General features: G+C 39.4%; 1 protein-coding gene and 1 pseudogene across 1 annotated transcript in view; both read right to left on the reverse strand.

The window, feature by feature from the left end:
• The window catches only part of LOC135553848 (serine/threonine-protein kinase/endoribonuclease IRE1-like), a 29,973-nt gene extending 22,343 nt beyond the window's left edge, over window positions 1-7,630 (reverse strand). The window contains exons 1-4 of the mRNA XM_064985779.1: window positions 7,545-7,630; window positions 4,355-4,435; window positions 2,214-2,281; window positions 681-1,975 (exon numbers count right to left, since the gene is read on the reverse strand). The gene's annotated coding sequence lies outside the window, so the exon portion shown is untranslated. The remainder of the gene's footprint in view (window positions 1-680; window positions 1,976-2,213; window positions 2,282-4,354; window positions 4,436-7,544) is intronic.
• Window positions 7,631-9,597: 1,967 nt separating this feature from the next.
• Window positions 9,598-20,188, reverse strand: LOC135554609 (sterile alpha motif domain-containing protein 9-like; annotated as a pseudogene).
• Window positions 20,189-20,538: the final 350 nt, after the last annotated feature.

The raw sequence follows: 20,538 nt of genomic DNA on the forward strand, positions 1-20,538 counted from the left end.
GTTAGGTAGCTAGCTAACATACCGGTACATACTGATTTAATGTTATGTGGTTCGTGAGGACAGCATAGCTAACAAATTGTCAGCCAACATAACGTGTAGGGTAACTATTTTTTACATTACTCAACATTTTCTTTACATTTCTCATAATTAGTTAAAGCAATGCATTTGAATCTGCCTGCCCTCGTACTTCGCCTGCATATTTTTCGCCATTTTCTTCAAATTTGAAAACGATGTGAAGCCACGCCCATTTCCTGAAGAATTGCATTGTGGCCCTAAAGTACAGAAATAGCACTGATAGAACATCTTTGGAAATAGTGTACTCTGCGTGTATATTTCATATTTTGCGAATTTAGAACGGCATCCGGGAACTTTTGGCATACTAATTATATCCGTGCAATGACCAATAAGCATACTTTATACTCAATTCACGTCACACATAGTACGGTTAGAGTATTCAACACAGCTCTGGTGTGTCAGCGATCAAGCAAAAAATACTTTGGGTGATGCCCTGCAATAAAAACACAATCAGATCACATTTCTTTGTGTCTGATGTACAGCACAACGCTAACAGAGACAAGATAAAAGTAGAAAAGATAAACACATTATGATTTTACCAGTGTTCAGTTCAAACACCATTTGGAATATCTGTCTAAATACATGAGAAATTAATGTTAACTCACCTAAACAAATAAGCAACACTGTATCACTGTGTTAAATGAAGAGTGAGAGCTGTGGAATAAGAGCTGTGAAATAATTGGCATTTTTTCAGTCCCACCCAAATCACATAGCTGTCAAATAAGTTGCCCTTCCCTTGTCTTGAACACTGTTAAGTTTCGCTTGGTAGAAAACAAGAGTTATGCACTTTGGGTGACGCCCTTCATTAAAAACAGAACCCAATATTTCAAACACCCTTTGGCATATCTGTCCTAGCCTGCACAGGAAGACAGGCACTCAAATAGTATTGATTCAAGAGAGAAAAGCTGTCACCAACAGCATCTGCAGCAGTAAGCAAAACAATTTAATCAATTTAATCACTAAATGAAACATAATAAGAACATTGAACACCTCACAGACATGAAACTGAAACAATGACGCCTGGGGAAGGAACCAAAGGGAATGACATATATAGGGCAGGTAATCAAGGAGGTGATGGAGTCCAGGTGAGTGTCATAATGCGCTGATGCTGTAATGATGGTGACAGATGTGTGCCATAACGAGCAGTCTGGTGGCCTCGAGGCCGGAGAGGCAGCACACGTGACAATTGTCAACTTAAGTCTTCCAAAAACATCAACACAATAATTCCTCCCTTGCTTTGCCAAGTATTTTGTGCCCAACACATCAAATCCAATTTTATTTGTCACATGCACCAAATACAACATTTCACCTTACAGTGAAATGCTTACTTATACAAGCCCTTAACCAACAATGAGGGTTTAAGAAAAATAAGTGTTAAGTAAAAAATAGATAAATAAAAAATAAAAGTAACAAATAATTAAAGAGCAGCAGTAAAATAACAATAGTGAGGCTATATACAGGGTGTACCAGTACAGAGTCAATGTAATATGTAAACCGGTTATTCAAGATAATATGTACAATACTTAAATACCTCAAAATACTTGACATTAGGAGAGATTCTAGTGAAAATAAAATATTATCTCTATACTACACAGTATGGCCTAAACTAGTTCATTTCCACCCTGGCTTCTTGATGCTTCGGGGGACTTTGAGGACGGATACATTCTGAGCCTACTGAGCCTACAGTGTCTGCAGTGGCTCTGTGGCCTTGGGCACGGGGTGTGTGTGTGTAATTGCTTAATGCCAAAGAGCTGCTACTGTCTAAATACATAAGCAAATCATGTTTTCAACTCACCTCAAAAAAATAAGCAACATTATCACTGTGTTTAAATGCATTGTAGGCGAAGAACAAAGCAGCACCTGGGGGGCTCTGTCCTCTCTGTATAGTGAAGAGTGAGAGCTGTGGAATAAAGTTAGGGCATCATTTCAGAGTGCTTCTATAGGAGGGGGACAAAAGAAAAGTGATTAATGTAAACATCCATCTTTAATCAGGTAAACACACATACGAGGCTGTTGCACAGAGAAGGTTATACATACACTGTTACATCAAATTATAATTCTGTCACTCCTTCCCTCCAGCCATAAATAGTACATCATAAAAGTATTGTTGTTCCATTTAGCTGGAAAGACACCCATACCTTGTTTCTTATGGCACAGAGAAGATCTCTGACAGACCCTCCTTTATACAACCAGAATTTACATAGATCTGGCAAGAGAAAATACATGCAATGAGTATTCCACACAGTACATTCTAATAATTTATTCTAAAACCTGTAAAACACACCAATCCCCTCGTCAAGTCTCATAATGCAGTATGAAATACCTTACAATGTCCTGGTTTAAAGTTAGATATCCTATAAATATAGTCTACCTGTCAGGAAATCTTCAGCCGACTAGTTCTCCACAAGGCATGAAAACTAAAACATACCAACGAGCTAAATAGGAAAATTACTATATAGTGCAAGTTAAAAACTCATGAATGCAACAGTCACAGTGAACTTAATCTGTCTCAACATTTATTTCATATACAGGTAGCATATTTAGTAAGCAAATATGTTGAGGATAAAACTAGTTAAGGATATAAATCTGTGGATAAAAATCAGTGTGATGACATAGTGTACACAAAATGTTTTTCACTTTTTGTGTTTCACTTAAAAAATCAGTTTTCATGTACTTTTTCACTTAAGTTTTCATGTACCGAATAAAACTCAGAAGTTGAATGTGTTTCCATTGTATTTTCAATTCTACCAATAGTTTTGTCACAAAAGCTGTTGCATTAAATAGAAATGTGCCTACTCTGGTCTTGGCATGTGCTCTCTAGCCAACAAATTCGTAGTGGGAGGACCACACAAAATATCATCGTGTGACTCCAAGTTTACTTCAGTATGGTGGTTATTATATCAATATTTGCGCATAAAGCCGTTTCCACTGCCATTTCTCACATAATTAATTTTACAGGCACAAAAAGATCCCACCATGTCGAACGAACAAATTATCTATTGGCAATCATAAAATTGTACCTAAACTTCCTGGTTCCATCACATTTAAAAAAATATATATGTATAATATGACTTTACTGGCATAAACTTAAGGATGGAAAGTGGTTCATCTTTTATCCCCAAAAGTGGTCTAATGTCGAGCATAGTCCACATCCCACACCATGGTTGTGTAGATGGTGCCTATCTTTCTTATGTACGTATGTGTAATATACTGGAGCTTGATCTCCACAACAGAAGATCAACTTTGATTTTAGGGTGAACTGTTCCTTTGAGCAATGGGCCAATCCTGTTTAACTCCTGTAAGGAAATGCCAATTAGCCTATTTCATCACATTTCTTTCTGGATTATCTCTGAATCTGTAATGACTTGAACAGTTCTCTGGTCCAGTGTGAAGATCAGGAGCCACTCACAGGGTTTACTTTCCTGCTGTCATCCAGGACCTCTGGGGCATTCCAGCCCATGGTGCCAAGGGCTCCCAACCTCATGCTATAGCTTTGTCTGCTGTCCGCTAACTGCTTACTCATCCCAGTAAGATGATTTGCTTCCACTGGTCCTGGGGCCCGTAAGGTCAACGGCATCATGAACTTTACCAAGTACCAGGACATTTTAGCCAAAAACCTGGTTGTCTCTGCCAGGAGGCTTACACTTCCAAAAAGACAATAACCCCAAGCACCAATCAATATAATCACAAAATCAACATTGTGCAATGGCCATATCAGTATCCTGTGGTTGGAATTGAAGAGGGTAGTCCATAAGAGCAGGCAAATGATATCAAGGATCTGGAAAGATTCTGAATGGAGGAATGGTCTAAGATCTCTCCCAAAGTGTTCTCCAATCTCGTAAAACATTTTAGATTAAGGCTCAGTGTAACAGTGTAATTATCCTCTCAAAGAGAGGGTGCTGGAGTATTGAAAACAGGGGTGCCAATCATTTTGACCCCTATCTTTTTTAGATTGTTTTTGTATGACTTGTTAAAAATATATATTTCTCTAAACAATTGTATTAGTATAAAATTTCCTCATTTTTTACTTACCATATAGCTCAGTATTTGTATGGTTTATTTTATATTACATATTTATATATTATAGTATTGTAGTATTTTTTGCTAATCTTTATCAAGATTGCTAATAATGATCAACTTGACTGCATATAACGCACAAAATCATGTCATTGAGAACTACCATATCCACAATGGTGGATATAAACCATACATTTTATTATTGTCAATAAAGATAAGAAGCCTAAAGAGGACCTGAGCGAGAAATGATAAAATAAAACACCTGGCTGAAAACGTCCTGTAGATCTCCCTGAAGAAGATGCTTCCATGTTAAAACCATCTCCTAGAGCTCCAATAGGGCCATCTAGGGGGAGAGAGCAAGAGAGACACAGAGACAGAGAGATGGTAGATAAAAACATTATAGTAGAAAATATGGTAGATTAAGTTAATTCAAAGCAAGTTACTGTAATACAACTCTCGAAAAGTTTACTTTGAGATAATCTTTCTAATTCTACAGGATAAATAATGATATTTCATAAATTCCCTAAAAAGAGGTGGTTAAGAGTGTTAGGCCAGTAATTAAGCAAAGACCGTATTTCTCATCACCCTTAAATATATATTTTTTAACATTTCAGCTAGTTGGTTCTGGTTCATCTTCATCAGGATCTCCAGTGTAATCTTCACAGCGTCCTCAGGTTGGTAGGTCCCCACCATCTTATTGAAGTGTCCTTTCTGCCAGGGTACTCCAGCCGGCTCACTGGGATGCATTGAGGGAAACCTTCTACGCCTTCACATAAATGTATTCTGCACTGCTTTACCCAAATCATTCAGAGTGGCCAGCAGCAGCTCAGGAACAACTGCCATTGTGGGTCTTTTTACCTTTAGTTCACAAGGCAAGTCAGTTAAGAACAAATTCTTATTTTCAATGGCTGCCTAGGAACAGTGGGTTAACTTATTCAACACTCTAACCACTAGGCTACCTGCCACCCTGGGCTCCATGCACTGTGAACACAGAAATTTAGAACCAGGAACACATATAGCCCTTGGTTCTCTCCAGACCTGACTGCCCCTAACCAACACAAAAACATCCTGTGGTGTTCTGCAATAGCATCGAACAGCCCCTGTAAAATGCAACTTTTAGGGAAGTTAGAAACCAATATACACAGGCAGTTAGAAAAGCCAAGGCTAGCTTTTTCAAGCAGAAATTTGCTTCCTGCAACATAAACTAAAAAAAATTCTGGGACATTGTAAAGTCCATGGAGAATAAGAGCACCTCCTCCCAGCTGCCCACTGCACTGAGGATAGGAAACTCTGTCACCACCGATAAATCCACTATACAGTGCCTTGCGAAAGTATTCGGGCCCCTTGAACTTTGCGACCTTTTGCCACATTTCAGGCTTCAAACATAAAGATATAAAACTGTATTTTTTGTGAAGAATCAACAACAAGTGGGACACAATCATGAAGTGGAACGACATTTATTGGATATTTCAAACTTTTTAACAAATCAAAAACTGAAAAATTGGGCGTGCAAAATTATTCAGCCCCCTTCAGTTAATACTTTGTAGCGCCATCTTTTGCTGCGATTACAGCTGTAAGTCACTTGGGGTATGTCTCTATCAGTTTTGCACATCGAGAGACTGAAATTGTTTCCCATTCCTCCTTGCAAAACAGCTCGAGCTCAGTGAGGTTGGATGGAGAGCATTTGTGAACAGCAGTTTTCAGTTCTTTCCAGATTCTCGATTGGATTCAGGTCTGGACTTTGACTTGGCCATTCTAACACCTGGATATGTTTATTTTTGAACCATTCCATTGTAGATTTTGCTTTATGTTTTGGATCATTGGATCATCTTCCATAAAGGCCAGATTTGTGTAATATACGACTGAGTGTTGTCCTATGGACAGAGTCTCCCACCTCAGCTGTAGATCTCTGCAGTTCATCCAGAGTGATCATGGGCCTCTTGGCTGCATCTCTGATCAGTCTTCTCCTTGTATGAGCTGAAAGTTTAGAGGGACGGCCAGGTCTTGGTAGATTTGCAGTGGTCTGATACTCCTTCCATTTCAATATTATCGCTTGCACAGTGCTCCTTGGGATGTTTAAAGCTTGGGAAATCTTTTTGTATCCAAATCCGGCTTTAAACTTCTTCACAACCGTATCTCGGACCTGCCTGGTGTGTTCCTTGTTCTTCATGATGCTCTCTGCGCTTTTAACGGACCTCTGAGACTATCACAGTGGAGGTGCATTTGTACGGAGACTTGATTACACACAGGTGGATTGTATTTATCATCATTAGTCATTTAGGTCAACATTGGATCATTCAGAGATCCTCACTGAACGTCTGGAGAGAGTTTGCTGCACTGAAAGTAAAGGGGCTGAATAATTTTGCACGCCCAATTTTTCAGTTTTTGATTTGTTAAAAAAGTTTGAAATATCCAATAAATGTCGTTCCACTTCATGATTGTGTCCCACTTGTTGTTGATTCTTCACAAAAAAATACAGTTTTATATCTTTATGTTTGAAGCCTGAAATGTGGCAAAAGGTCGCAAAGTTCAAGGGGGCCGAATACTTTCGCAAGGCACTGTATATTGTATTTACTTCTCCACCATGGCCTATTTATTGCCTTTACCTCCCTTATCTCACCTCATTTGCTCACATTGTATATAGACTTATTTTTCTACTGTATTATTGACTGTATGTTTGTTTTACTCCATGTGTGACTCTGTGTTGTTATATGTGTCGAACTGCTTTGCTTTATCTTGGCCAGGTCGCAGTTGTAAATGTGATCTTGTCTCAACTTGCCTACCGGGTTAAATAAAGGCCCCTATTCAATGAAGAAAAGTAACCAGAATAATTCAACAACAAAAGTTTAAATGGACAATGTAAAAAATAGGACATTTATTATACAGTTGAGTTCCTTTATTTCAGTCAGTAGACCTACACTGTTTTGTTGAGTGAATAACATGAGTCCAAACCTGCATTCCTGCAGGACCAGAAGATTGATGATTTTTATTTATCACACAGAAGCGATATACTGTCTGTCCTTTATGTTTACTTCCTGTTTTCTGTAAAAAGCATGAGCTGACGCACACCCAATTTATGTATCGTTGCTGACTAGCGGAGAGTAAACTGTATAAAAATACAGAAAGTCACACACTCTGTATATATGCAACTTTCTGTCATTATTTTTCTACACTTCCTCTTTCCTCTCACTAATCTTCTCTCGACAATGTTGACTTTTTGTCTCCAGATGTCTGTGTTTGAGTCATGTTTTACGGCCTCATGAGGGTCTCCTACTTGAAGCAACTAACTTCCTAACTACACCCATGAAACATCCAGTTTAATCCTGTCTTATAAGAGTGGTATTCTATCCCATTCCACATATAACCATATCCTTGACCCTTCTAAAAGTCTGATAAACCTTGTCAAAATCACAATGTATACAGTATTAATAGAATAATGGGATACTACTTACGGTACCAGATAACTTATTCTGCTCCCGCTGATGTTGATAGCTTGTGAGACGTACACCGAATGAGGATATACTTCCTCTGAAAGTGGGATGGGTTAGAGGTGTGGCTGAGAAGTTCAGGTCTACCAGTACCACTAACAACGCAGGGTGTGATTTACTGTTGACGGGAATGTAGAATGTAGATAAGAAAGGTAGAAACAGTATGAGAGAGAAAACAGATGTACACTACAGATGTAGTGTGCTGTATCGTAGCTACTGTACATAAAACAGCAGACCATAAGGCCATATTCAATGAAAATCGATAACCCAGAATAATCAACAAGTTGCTATAGACATTGAGAAAAGCATGTTTGAAATGATTATACAATTTAGTTTCTTTATTTCACTCAATAGGCCTGATGTTTGTATTGTTGCGTGAATAACATGAATCCAAACCTGTATTCCTGCAGGACCGGAAGATTGATGATGATTTTGACACAAAACCAATATCTGGGTTTCATGAAGAGGCCAACTGTCTCTAGTCCACTATTCTGCTGATGAATACTCATTTCAGCAACCCCTTCATGAAAGGATATCTAAGGGTTCAGATAGCACTAGAGAGTACTGCCCTATATCACTGCCTGTCCTGCATCTGCTGGCCTTAGGAGGACGATACTATACTGCCAAGAGATGAGTCCTACTTTGCTGTACATGGCCTTCAGGTCAGAGACAGAAGAGGAAGAGAGAGAACTCACTCATTCCTTTTTTTCTGGTTCATGTACAGTCAATAAACATAGCAGACCAGACCCAGCTGCTAATGCATTGTTCCCTATGGGAAAGCCACCCCTTAAGCCGACCGGAACTGTGACAATTATTTTCAATGGCAAACGGCCTGAGTGGGAGATCTTTATTCATCCATCATCTTTCCTTGAGGTCTCTAGGGCCACGCTCAGGAGGGTGGAATGATCTGAACATGGTAGACATGTCTTGTATAGAACTGGCATCATTCCCCATTTTACATGACAGAGAACCATGTCTGTTCTACATAATATACAGTATTTCTATCCAGTATTTCCATCTGAGCATTCTGTAAAGTCAAACTCAAACCAGGTGGACTCCATGATAGGACAGTGCACACATTAATCATCTATGTAACTAGTTTATATTCTGAACATAAATATGTTGGGTGTTAATTATACCCTACCACAACAGATAGGCATAATCCTCCCTTATTACAGGAAGTTGGTGGCATAATAAAAACACATTTTGAGGAAGGTCTTCCACTTTCTCTGGTGGAATCATATACGGGTTGGAAGCAGCAGTTAGAAGTCTTTCTCCATAACAAAGGTCCCTGAAATGCTGAAGGTCAAATAGGAACACAGTGCTTCACTATGTAGTGATCTGTAACTGTTACTGCACATCCTGACAACAATGCAGTGGATTGTGAAATTCAGTTGACTCCTGTTGTGAGAGCAACTAAGCATGCCATTATCATGTGCAATTACAGTAAAATAACATAGGACAAGAAAACTGTATCATTCGTTTGAGCAGTGTGCATCTTATCTGAAGTGTGCTGAGTGATGAAATTAACATAGATATGGTGTTAATAATTGACCACAATGATTGGCCATACATCTACTATATTTGATCTGATTGGCCATGCATCTACTATATTTGATCTGATTGGCCATACATCTACTATATTTGATCTGATTGGCCATACATCTACTATATTTGATCTGATTGGCCATACATCTACTATATTTGATCTGATTGGCCATACATCTACTATATTTGATCTGATTGGTCATACATCTACTATATTTGATCTGATTGGTCATACATCTACTATATTTTATCTGCATGCCACATATTGAGGAAAATATTTGACTACTAGTATGAAGCAAAAGAAGCAGCCTTGCTGTATAGCTAAGTTTAATAACAGAATGAATAATTACTTTTATGTGGTACTACATATTCATAGGCCAACTATTAACAACTGTGTGTTTTGCATTGTTCCCATATGGTAACTGGTTTTGTTATAGGAAACACACAATAATCATTCATAACAAACCAATAAAGTTATGAAAACTTTAATAGATGAGTATTTTAATAACACAATGAAAACAAAACTCCATCTTTGCACTAGTCACTCATCATACAAAAAAGGCAACATAATATTGAAACTGGTTAGAAGAAAATATATAAAAATTCATAGGAATTTGAAAATGTTATAGAGGGGGCCATTTCACAGGGTAAACTATAAAAAAATGTATGAGAAAAGTACCCGGTTGATTAGCCATAATAGATTACTGTTTGGTAACAATACATATAATATTACACAGGCTTGATGAATAAGATCATTTATAATATAAAGATATACAATGTTCTTTAAGAATGAAACTAAAAAAGACATCTCATATCTGCATAAGTTCACAACAAATTCCTTTAATATTGTCGGTCCAAATGGACTTCACTTGCTATAACTTATTCAAACATATCTACACACACAATAGCCATGTATGTAGGCTACATTCTGTGATCGGAAGCATTACAGTCATAGTCTTCCGACAAACTGAAAACACATTTTCAACAACCAAAACCATTAAATATATTTGTATTGTAAAAGTTCTGTACATACATTTTTGTTGGTCCAAAGTGTTGACAAAGTGTACAAAAAGAGATATTCAATAACAGGCTGCCTTGTCTGGCAGCATCTGTCTAACTGGCCTCTCTACCTTATATTGCGACCTTACTTTTTCACAGTGATGTTGTACGCAACAGGTCCTCTGAATGTGAAGCCCAAGTAGAATGTGACATTTTCATTGCCATAGGGAACTGACGCTGCATACAGTGGATGGATGGTGAACTTCTTTTTAGGACCCACAAGGTAGACGGTTCCATCTTCTGTCCAGCCAGAGACACGCTTAAACAGCTTTGTGATCACTGGTGTTGTCCACATTTCCCCACGAAACCACTTCATTCTTTTCACTGACACAGAGAGGAGCTTTGTGGTCATTTCAACTTTGCTTTTGTGGACAATCTTCTCCCATCCAGTTCCATTCCCCAGGAAAAAATGAGTGTAAATCCTCCTTTTTCTCTGTGGAATATCCTTCATTTTGGTCCAGTAGCTTCTTTTCAGGAATTCAACAGCTGACTGTACAATGTCATATTTGCTCTCTTTGTCTTGATCCGTGTCATGCTCTTCTGGCCAAAACAGCAATGTGAGTAAGAAAAGAGCACTTGAAAGGCATTTCTGTTTCTCTTTAGGAAATTGCTGACTAAGTTTCTGAAGATCTTTGAGAGTAGCCAGTTTTGGAGACAGAGTAGAAAGGCAGCTTAGGGCAATGTGAGATGCTATGTAATTGACCAGATCCATCTGATCCATCCTCACCCTCAGAGGGTTGGTAGGATACAGACATATGATATCTTCCAGCACTTTCACTTGGTCTTTATCCTTCTGGTCAGTCAGGAGGGATAAGATTGTGGTTATATTTCCACCACCAAGGCGATAGATTATCATGCGTTTTGTGAAAGGAGTTTGGACTAGGTTGGACTCTGATGTTTTTTGGGCAGTGCTGAGTGAAAAGTCACTGAAGTACTTCCCATATTCAGAGGACTGTCTCACTAACCACTTCATGGGATTGAATATCTTCATCTCAGAACTTTCAATAGTCTCCTCCTCATCCGCACCAATGTCAGCTTGAAAGTAACTCAGGTCTTCTGAGATCCAATCAAGGGATTCGTGCAGAGTAGTTTGCAGGTTCTTCAGTTTGCTGTGAAAACATTCCCAGGGTTCCTTGACTTCTTCTGGAACATAGTCTGTGAGCAAGTACTTCAAACTTTCTGAATGACCATGTGCCTTGTTTGAAAACACACGCAGTGAGGAAATTAGCTTTAACAAGCTGAATCCGACTTCAACAGCTGCAAAAAAGCCTGAATTGTTCATGGAGTTATGGTCTGCGATTGTGGCCTGCTCACATTCTTGGAAGCATTCCATAGCTTTCAGTGCAGTTTCTACTGCATCAGCTGTGTTTTCTACAGTCTTTGGGACGTTCTCTATTGCTTTACACTTGGCATTGAACCAGCTCCTGTAGACCTGACCTTTGGTGTTCAGGATGTAGGAGTTGTTAGGCATCTTTTTGCCGGCTATTTCTGCCCACTGTTCTGCCTCTTCAAATTTGTTGTGTCTGTAGTTCAGACGGGCAAGCTGCTGAGCAAAGAATGGATCTTTGTTGAAACGTTTATATGCCTCTCTGAGAAGCTCAATTGCTCTGTCAGGTCCATCATTTTTACTCACATGCTCAATGAGTGGAGAAAAAAAGCTGTCAGATTCATCACCTTTGCTCATTCTGCAACGCTTCATGAACAGGTCTCGCAGAAACTTCAAGTAATCCTCTTTTCCAAACCTGTGTTTGAAAAGCACATCCTCATGAAGAAGATCCATTGCTAATCTGCCTTGAGTCCCTTGACCTTGCTGGTGGTCACCCAAAAGCTGCTGGAGAATTTCCTTTGCTACAAATGGATGAATGATTCGGATTGATTCAATATATGTTCTGTCATCTCTCAGGTGTATGAAGACGAGTTTGGCCGGCTCACTCAGTGATCTCTCAAACGTATGCTGGCGAAACCTATCCATGTGAATAGTTAGAGCTAGCAGCGTTTCACAGTGGGACTGGGAAATGAAGGAGTTCTGAACATATGTGTTCAGCAATGCCACATAACGAATGAGGCGAGTGACAACAGATCCATGGTCAATGCCTTGCAGCAGATGTTTCACAAATTGTTCAACATACTTGACAATCTTCTTGTGCTAAAATTCTTCACTCATCAAGACAAATGTCAAGATGAATTCTGGCTGGTACTGTTCTTCAAGCTTCTGTCATTTCCCAGCAAACTGTCTCTTCTCTTCTTTTGATAGTTTGTGAGTGACAGCTACATTCTGCAATGGCAAGTCCTTGCACATCTTCTCTGGGTTATGGGATCGTCTGCAGCTCAACAGAATGAAACACAGTGTTCCTTGCACAATTTTTTTAGTGTAGCTTGCAACCTCTAATTCATGCTTCAAATCATCCAGATGTTCTTTGTCACAGTCCTCAACCAACAGGAGTACTGGGAGGCATTTCTGGGAATCTTTTTCTTCGTACTCTCTAAGTTGAACAGCATGCTCAGAGACTACGGTAGCAGAGTATGACGGTTTCACAACAGCACATCTTAGGTCTTTTCTATTGTTCCACAGCACCTGCCTTGCCACTGTGCTTCCACCGCTTCCTGGGTGATGGTAGATGTTGATACTGTTCACAGCTAATTGGTCTATACTCCACTTCTGAGTGTCGCTGAGAAGTTTTGAGACGTCCCAGTAGGCATCCCGTTGAATGACATCCCCCACAAACTTCTTCTCTGCAAGCCAAAAATTCATCCAGCTCACTCTGCCCCCGTGGTAAAACTGTCTTTCAATGTTTTCTTTCTCTGCCTCGATAAAGTCATCACTACTTTCATCACAATGGTAAACACTGAGAATCTCTAGAGAATACATCCTTTCCTCGTCACGGGTCTCAAAAGGGCACTGTCCTTTAACATGGGTAGACAGATGTTTGGTTGCTCTAGTGGTGACATGTTGAATACGTTGAAGTGTGGCATCAACATGGCTCATTTTCATCCCAACAACACTGGAGCGGTTCACAGTTTCTGTTCCACATGAGAGCTCAGCAAAGTGTTGCCATTTCTGATAGTTGTCTTCAGATTCTGAGATACAGATGATGTCATCATGACCCTCCATGTCAGTGAAGAATACATTGAAGGTGTGCAAGAGTGGTTTCTCGACTGGGGAGGTGAGAAGGAAGACCACAGTGAATGTCCCTTTTGGCAAAATCTGTTTGCAGATCAGTGACACGGAATCCCTGAGGAGTGTCATTTTTGTTTTGATCCATGTCATTTCATCGGAGGGACTTTCATTTCCTTGATAGTCATTCCGTCCATTGCAAAAGATCCAGCTGGTTTGCTCAAACAAATGCAGGTGACTCACAAAGTCTCCAATGCTCATGCCATCTGGGATTTTGTAGTTCTGCATGAAATGCATATTTGCAGCATGGTGCTGACTGTATTTACTGCAGAATCCTGACACTTTGGAATCAGGGTCAAAATCGAACACACAGAAAATGTTCATGTTGAGCAAGAAGCCAATGCTGCTCAAGTCATCTGGTTGGAACTTGTTAGTGACAAGAATGTACCATTTCTCCTTTTCAATGAATTTCTTGCCACTGGTTATCAGCATGGTGAGTTTCCTTCCGAGGTCTTGGCAGATGTCCGGGGTGTTAACATATCGACAATGCTCAGCCTCTTCTCTGTGGGCATCTCTGTCTCTGACTCGCTGGTAGAAGTAATTTTGATCACTCACTGGCTCGGTTTTTGATCCTACCCTGCGATAGATTGTTTCCTTTTCATGCTCAATCTTGTTAGAGGACTCTTTGAAGTTTGGCAGGCGAACAGAGTACACTCGGTTCTTAACAATGCTTATGGAGGGAACAATATCAACCTCCACCACATACCTTTTTTCTATGTCCATGACCTCAATAAACTGAGGTGGACGTATGCACTGTCGCACATGCTCACTGTCAGAGCGAGAGGAGAAACTCCTTTCAATGTGATCCAATGCATCAACATATATATCTTTCTCAAAAACCGGAACACCGATTATCTCACCATGCACATAGCCTGCATCATCCCTACTGTCCATTACACCAAAGTGTATTGTGTCATTTGATCTGATATTCATGCAGCCAGTACCGAATTTGAGAACCTCTTTGGCAAATTTTGCCTGTAGTCTTGTGCGGTCCAATTTGGCAGCATTGTCAAATGACTTGTACTCATGACAGGGAGATATCAGATCAAATACACCAGATTCAGGTTGCAGAACACTATGTTTGACATATGTGAAATCAATGCCTTCTTTGCCAAATGGCCGTGGCTTGCAGTCTCTCTTCGTGGTTAACCTGTTGGAACTCTAGGGGCGCAATTTCATTTTTGGATGAAAAACGTTCCCGTTTTAAACAAGATATTTTGTCACAAAAAGATGCTCGACTATGCATATAATTGCTACTGTTCGAAAGAAAACACTCTGACGTGTCCAGAAATACAAAGATCTTCTCTGTGCGTGCCCTTTAACGTGAGCTTCAGGCAAAACCAAGATGAGATGGCATCCAGGAAATGACAAGGATTTTTGAGGCTCTGTTTGTCATGATCTCCTTATATGGCTGTGAACGCAAGAGGAATGAGTCTGCCCTTTCTGTCGTTTCCCCATGGTGTCTGCAGCATTGTGACGTATTTGTAGGCAGATCATTGGAAGATTGACCATAAGAGACCACATTTACCACGTGTCCGCCCGGTGTCCTGCGCCGAAATTGGTGCGCAAAAGTCACCTGCCAGTATTTTTCCAAACAATACAGAGAGTAAAGCAAGCTTCCACGAACTGCATGTCAATGAAGAGATATGTGAAAAAACACCTTGAGGACTGATTCCAAACAACGTTTGCCATGTTTCGGTCGATATTATGTAGTTAATCCGGAAAAAGTTTTACGTTGTAGGTGACTGCATTTTCGGTTCGTTTCAGTAGCCAGGCTCAATGTAGAAAACGGAACGATTTCTCCTACACACAGACGCTTTCAGGAAACACTGCGCATTTGGTGTGTAACTGAGAGTCTCCTCATTGAAAACATCAGAAGCTCTTCAAAGGTAAATGATTTTATTTATTTGGTTATCTGGTTTTTGTGAAAATGTTGCGTGCTACATGTTATTCAAAATGCATTGCTAGCTTTGCATACTCTTACACAAATTAGTCAATTTCTATAGTTCAAAAGCATATTTTGAAAATCTGAGATGACAGTGTTGTTAAGAAAAGGCTAAGCTTGAGAGCAGATGCATTATTTTCATTTTATTTGCGATTTTCAGAAATCGTTAACGTTACATTATGCTAATGAGCTTCAGGCTATAACTGTATACAGGGTTTTTTCATAGCCAAACGTGAACAAAACGGAGCGATTTGTCCTACACAAATAATATTTTTTTGAAAAACTGCACATTTGCTATGTAACTGAGAGTCTCCTCATTGAAAACATCCGAAGCTCTTCAAAGTTAATGATTTTATTTATTTGGTTATCTGGCTTTTGTGAAAATGTTGCGTGCTACATGCTACACAAAATGCTATGCTAGCTTTGCATACTCTTACACAAATTAGTCAATTTCTATGGTTCAAAAGCATATTTTGAAAATCTGAGATGACAGTGTTGTTAAGAAAAGGCTAAGCTTGAGAGCAAACGCATTATTTTAATTTTATTTGCGATTTTCAGAAATCGTTAACGTTGCGTTATGCTAATGAGCCTGAGGCTTTAGTCACGATCCCGGATCCGGGATGGGGAGTTTCAAGAGGTTAACACATTGTCCTCAACAGATTGTCCTTGATGAGTTTGTTTCTCTTCCTCTGAAAGACCTTGATCTGTCTCTGGAATCTGGGGAGCTGATCCCTGCTTCTTCTTTTTACTTCCCTGTTCACTATTGTTGCTACTTTGAGGCTTTTCCTTGCCCAGAGTTGTCTGTTTGGTGTCTACAAGCTCATTTCTCTTTCTAATGATCAACAGAGCTGGTCCTGATTTCATTCCAATCTCTTTTCTCAGATAGTCCTCAGTCAGTACAAGGAGAATTCTCCCATCTACCTCTTCCTCATAACATTCTTTGATGTATTGCTCCTTCACTCCAATAGCTCTTAACCAGGAGCTCACGTGGGAGACAGTCCATTTTTCCACAGGCAGTTCAAGTTCCTCTGCTGTAGAATAAAAAATAGAAACATCAAATAACAGTGATTTATTACCTATATGAATTATTAGTAGGATATAAAACCATCGTCATTACACCAATATCTCCAAAACAGGTTCTTACCCATTATTATTGCACTTCAGTCAACGAGCTCACTGCCGAGTAGGGTCTTGCATAATCAGTCTGAGGAAAATAGTAACAATTGATCGTTTGTCAAATAAAAAGATTTATGATGACAATCAACTACAAGACCTTAAAATGGCACTTCTTGTTTTTCTACAGTGTGTTGCTGCAGTGAAACATATTTGCCATTAAACTACAAAAGAAGTACAGCATTTAGTAGGCTGTGAATATAAAAAAAATCCTTATTTTCTTGAGAAAAAATACCTTGAAAAATGTATTTCACGTTGGAGTCAATTTCATTTTCAGTTCAGTTGTAAGTGAAAGTTGAAAAGACATCTTTCACAGACGTTATATAGATGTATTTTTATGGATGTTGAAATTGCGTATGACATTAAAGCCGTATATTTATGGATTTTGAAGAGACGTCTCTGCCAGATTTTGAAAACACATAATCAGCCCTTTGACTTTTTCCACATTTTGTTACATAACAGCCTTATTCTAAAATTGATTAAATTAATTGTTTTCCTCAATTTTCACACAATACCCCATAATAACTCAAAATTGAGACTCAAAATTGAGCTTAGGTGCATCCTGTTTCCATTGATCATCCTCAAGATGTTTCTACAACTTGATTGGAGTCCACCTGTGGTAAATTCAATTGATTGGACATGATTTGGAAAGGCACAAACACCTGTCTATATAAAAAGTACCACAGTTGACAGTGCATGTCAGAGCAAAAACCAAGCCATGAGGTCAAAGGAATTTTCTGTCCATCATTCTTAAATGGAATAAGTTTGGAACCATCAAGACTCTAGCTAGAGCTGGCCGCCCAGCCAAACTAAGCAATTGGGGGAGAAGGGCCTTGGTCAGGGAGATGACCAAGAACCTGATGGGTTCCTCTGTGGCGATGGGAGAACCTTCCAGAAGGACAACCATCTCTGCAGCACGCCACCAAATCAGGTCTTTATGATAGAGTGGCCAGGCGGAAGCCACTCCTCAGTAAAAAGGCACACGACAGCCCACTTGGAGTATGCCAAAAGGCACCTAAATGACTCTCTGACCATGACAAACAAGATTCTCTGGCATTAAAATAGCTGACATTAAAATAGCTGTGCAGCTACATTCCCAATCCAACTTGACAGAGCTTGAGAGGATCTGCAGAGAATAATGGGAGAAACTCCCCAAATACAAGTGTGCCAAGCTTGTGGCATGTTACCCAAGAAGACTTGAGGTTGTAATCGCTGGTGCTTCAACAAAGTACTGAGTAAAGGGTCTCAACACTTATGTAAATGTGATATTTCAGTTTAATTTTCCATAAAACTTGCAAAAATTGATGTTTTTTTTCTCTTTGTCATTACGAGGTATTGTGTGTAAATTGAAGAAAAAATACCATTTAATACATTTTTGAATACGTCTGTAACCTAACAAAATGTTGGAAATGGTTAAGGGGTCTGAATACTTTTGAAAATTCTCTCTACGTGTCAATGATGAAACCATTATGTATCATTCAAAAAAATATTTTGTTCTGACTGAAAGAGCAATATTTTGATTATTTATCATTGCTCCCATCTGTCGTTGCACTTATTTCAAAAGCTGAAGAACTGGCCGTGTTCATGTTCAAAGATTAGACAACCAACAGGACAATAACTCCAACAATATTCTCAGTAACGGTTACAGAAACATTTTACTCTACAGTATGTGGACTGCTCTTCGAACATTCAGTCCAAAAGCATTGCTACAGCATATGACATTATCGACAATTCTGTGCTTCCAACTTTGTGGCATGGACAATGCTCCCGTGCACAAAGAGAGGTCGATACAGAAATGGTTTGTCAAGATCAGTGTGGAAGAACTTGACTGGCCTGCACAGAGCCCTGACCTCAATCCCATTGCGCACCTTTAAAAATAACTGAAACACAGAATGCGAGCCAGGCCTAATCGCCCAACATCAGTGCCCAACATCACTAATGCTCTTGTGGCTGAATGGAAGCAAGTCCCTGCAGCAATGTTCCAACATCTAATGGAAAGCCTTCCCAGAAGACTGGAGGTTGTTATAGTAGCAAAGGGGGGACGAACTCCATACGAATCCCCAAGAGTTTGGAATGAGATGTTCGACAAACAGGTGTCCACATACTTTTGGCCATGTAGTGTATCATTCACAAGTGATAGGCTAATAAGGTCACCCATAAGACTGTTGTTGCTTTTTTAAATCTTGTCTTTACATATACTAAATAATATAACTCAGAAAAAAAGAAACATCCCTTTTTCAGGACCCTGTCTTTCAAAGAGAATTCGTAAAATCCAAATAACTTCACAGATCTTCATTGTAAAGGGTTTAAACACTATTTCCCATGCTTGTTCAATGAACCATAAACAACTAACGTAAACTCACTCACTTTTGCACATCACCTTGGCCTGTACAAATGCCTTTATTTCAGCACCCCAAAAACGTAATACTTCCAGATCAACTGTAATGTCAATACCATTGTAAAGCACAGTTTCTCCCCTTCCAACATAATCAATTACATGCCCGAAACGTTGCCCGTTCCTGCATAATTCAAGAAGGCAATGAGCCCCGTCTGGTCTTTTTAAAAATGGCGGGTGGAGGAGCGAAACTAATGCGTGATCGTGAGGAGAGATGTTGTGTGGGAAATTTGCTTTTTTTCACTCAATCTGTCCAATTTATCACCTTATTGCCTCTAAAATGTAAATAAAAACACCATAAAGAGCTTATATAATGTGTCATTACATACCTATTTGAAGGGTTGTGTCGAATTTGAATCGGGTTTTTAGGGCGGTGCTCAAGTGATCTTAGAAGTAAACAGCGCTTTGAGAATGATGATCGCATGTAATGATGAGCAAAAAATGACTGGGTATCCCCCCCTTACCCCCGTCACTGTCCATTTCTTGTTTTTAAACGATGAGAGAAGTGCTACACCAGGTGGAGAGAGATTGTAAGACAGTTGCTTTATGCATTCTGTACCTTACGGCATGAGACATGACACGTCACGATGTAACAGAGGGTCCGTTTTTTCAACTTTTCTCCAATACTATAGAGCTATTACCATGTCGATCAATGCTTGAATAGAAACCTAGTTCACACCCCCGATTTTAAAGTCAACACAGTCGCTACAGTCCCATTAGTTTTCTTTGTAGCCTTGGTTGAATGTTGCAGTTGCGCACATTTGTACGGAATGGAGTGAGTTTACTTTAATGAGCATGCAACTGCAGAACGGTTATTAAAAACACTAACAGCTTACAGACGGTAGGCAATTAAGGTCACAGTTTTTAAAACTTAGGACCCTAAAGAGTCTGCTAAAATGTTTAGTTGATTACAAAATCACAAGGTAATGAATGCAGGTCAAGACACGGTTCCAAAATAATGGCTCAAGTCTATTTGCTACAGTTAATAGATAGTTTGATATTTTCTTGAACATTTTCCAATACTAAGTAGCTAAATAAATCGTCAAATTAAGTTTAATCTGTTGTCTCCAAGCAAAGCAAATATTGGGTTTACCAATGGGGCGGGTGCAGATAAACCAGACATTGGCGGGGATATTTTCCTCCGCAAAAAAAATATATACTCCAGTTTTAGATTGCAGAGATAAAACAGACGCCCAAGAGGTTTGAAACAAGGTTAGGTATTTGTGCCTCGTTATTCACACAGCAGATAAACTGAAGTTTTTCACCTGACAGAAATAAAGGGATAGGAATAAGTTTTGCTTTGTTGCCGCACTCTCGACAAGCGTAGCCTACAAGGCATAGTTCTCACCTTGTGAAATTGTTCTAGAATACTTCTCCTCGTGAAATTGTACCATTGCATACAGAAATATGTTTAGCTCTTAATACGCCTCACATCGTTATTTTTTTATGAAAAACTCGGAAAAAAAAGAAGAAAAAGATTGGTGCGGCAGGTAACCTAACGGTAGCGGTGAAGAGCGTTGGGCCGGTACGAATCCCCGAGCGGACTGAAAAATCTGTCGACGTGCACATGAAAAAGGTTTAACTTAACCGTAATTGCAACTATAAGTCGCACTAGTTATGAGCTAAAATCTAAATTGCTAAAATATACATCTATAGAAGGCTC

Source organism: Oncorhynchus masou, chromosome 14, assembly GCF_036934945.1.
Source record: "Oncorhynchus masou masou isolate Uvic2021 chromosome 14, UVic_Omas_1.1, whole genome shotgun sequence".
Classification (NCBI taxonomy): Eukaryota; Metazoa; Chordata; class Actinopteri; order Salmoniformes; family Salmonidae; genus Oncorhynchus; species Oncorhynchus masou.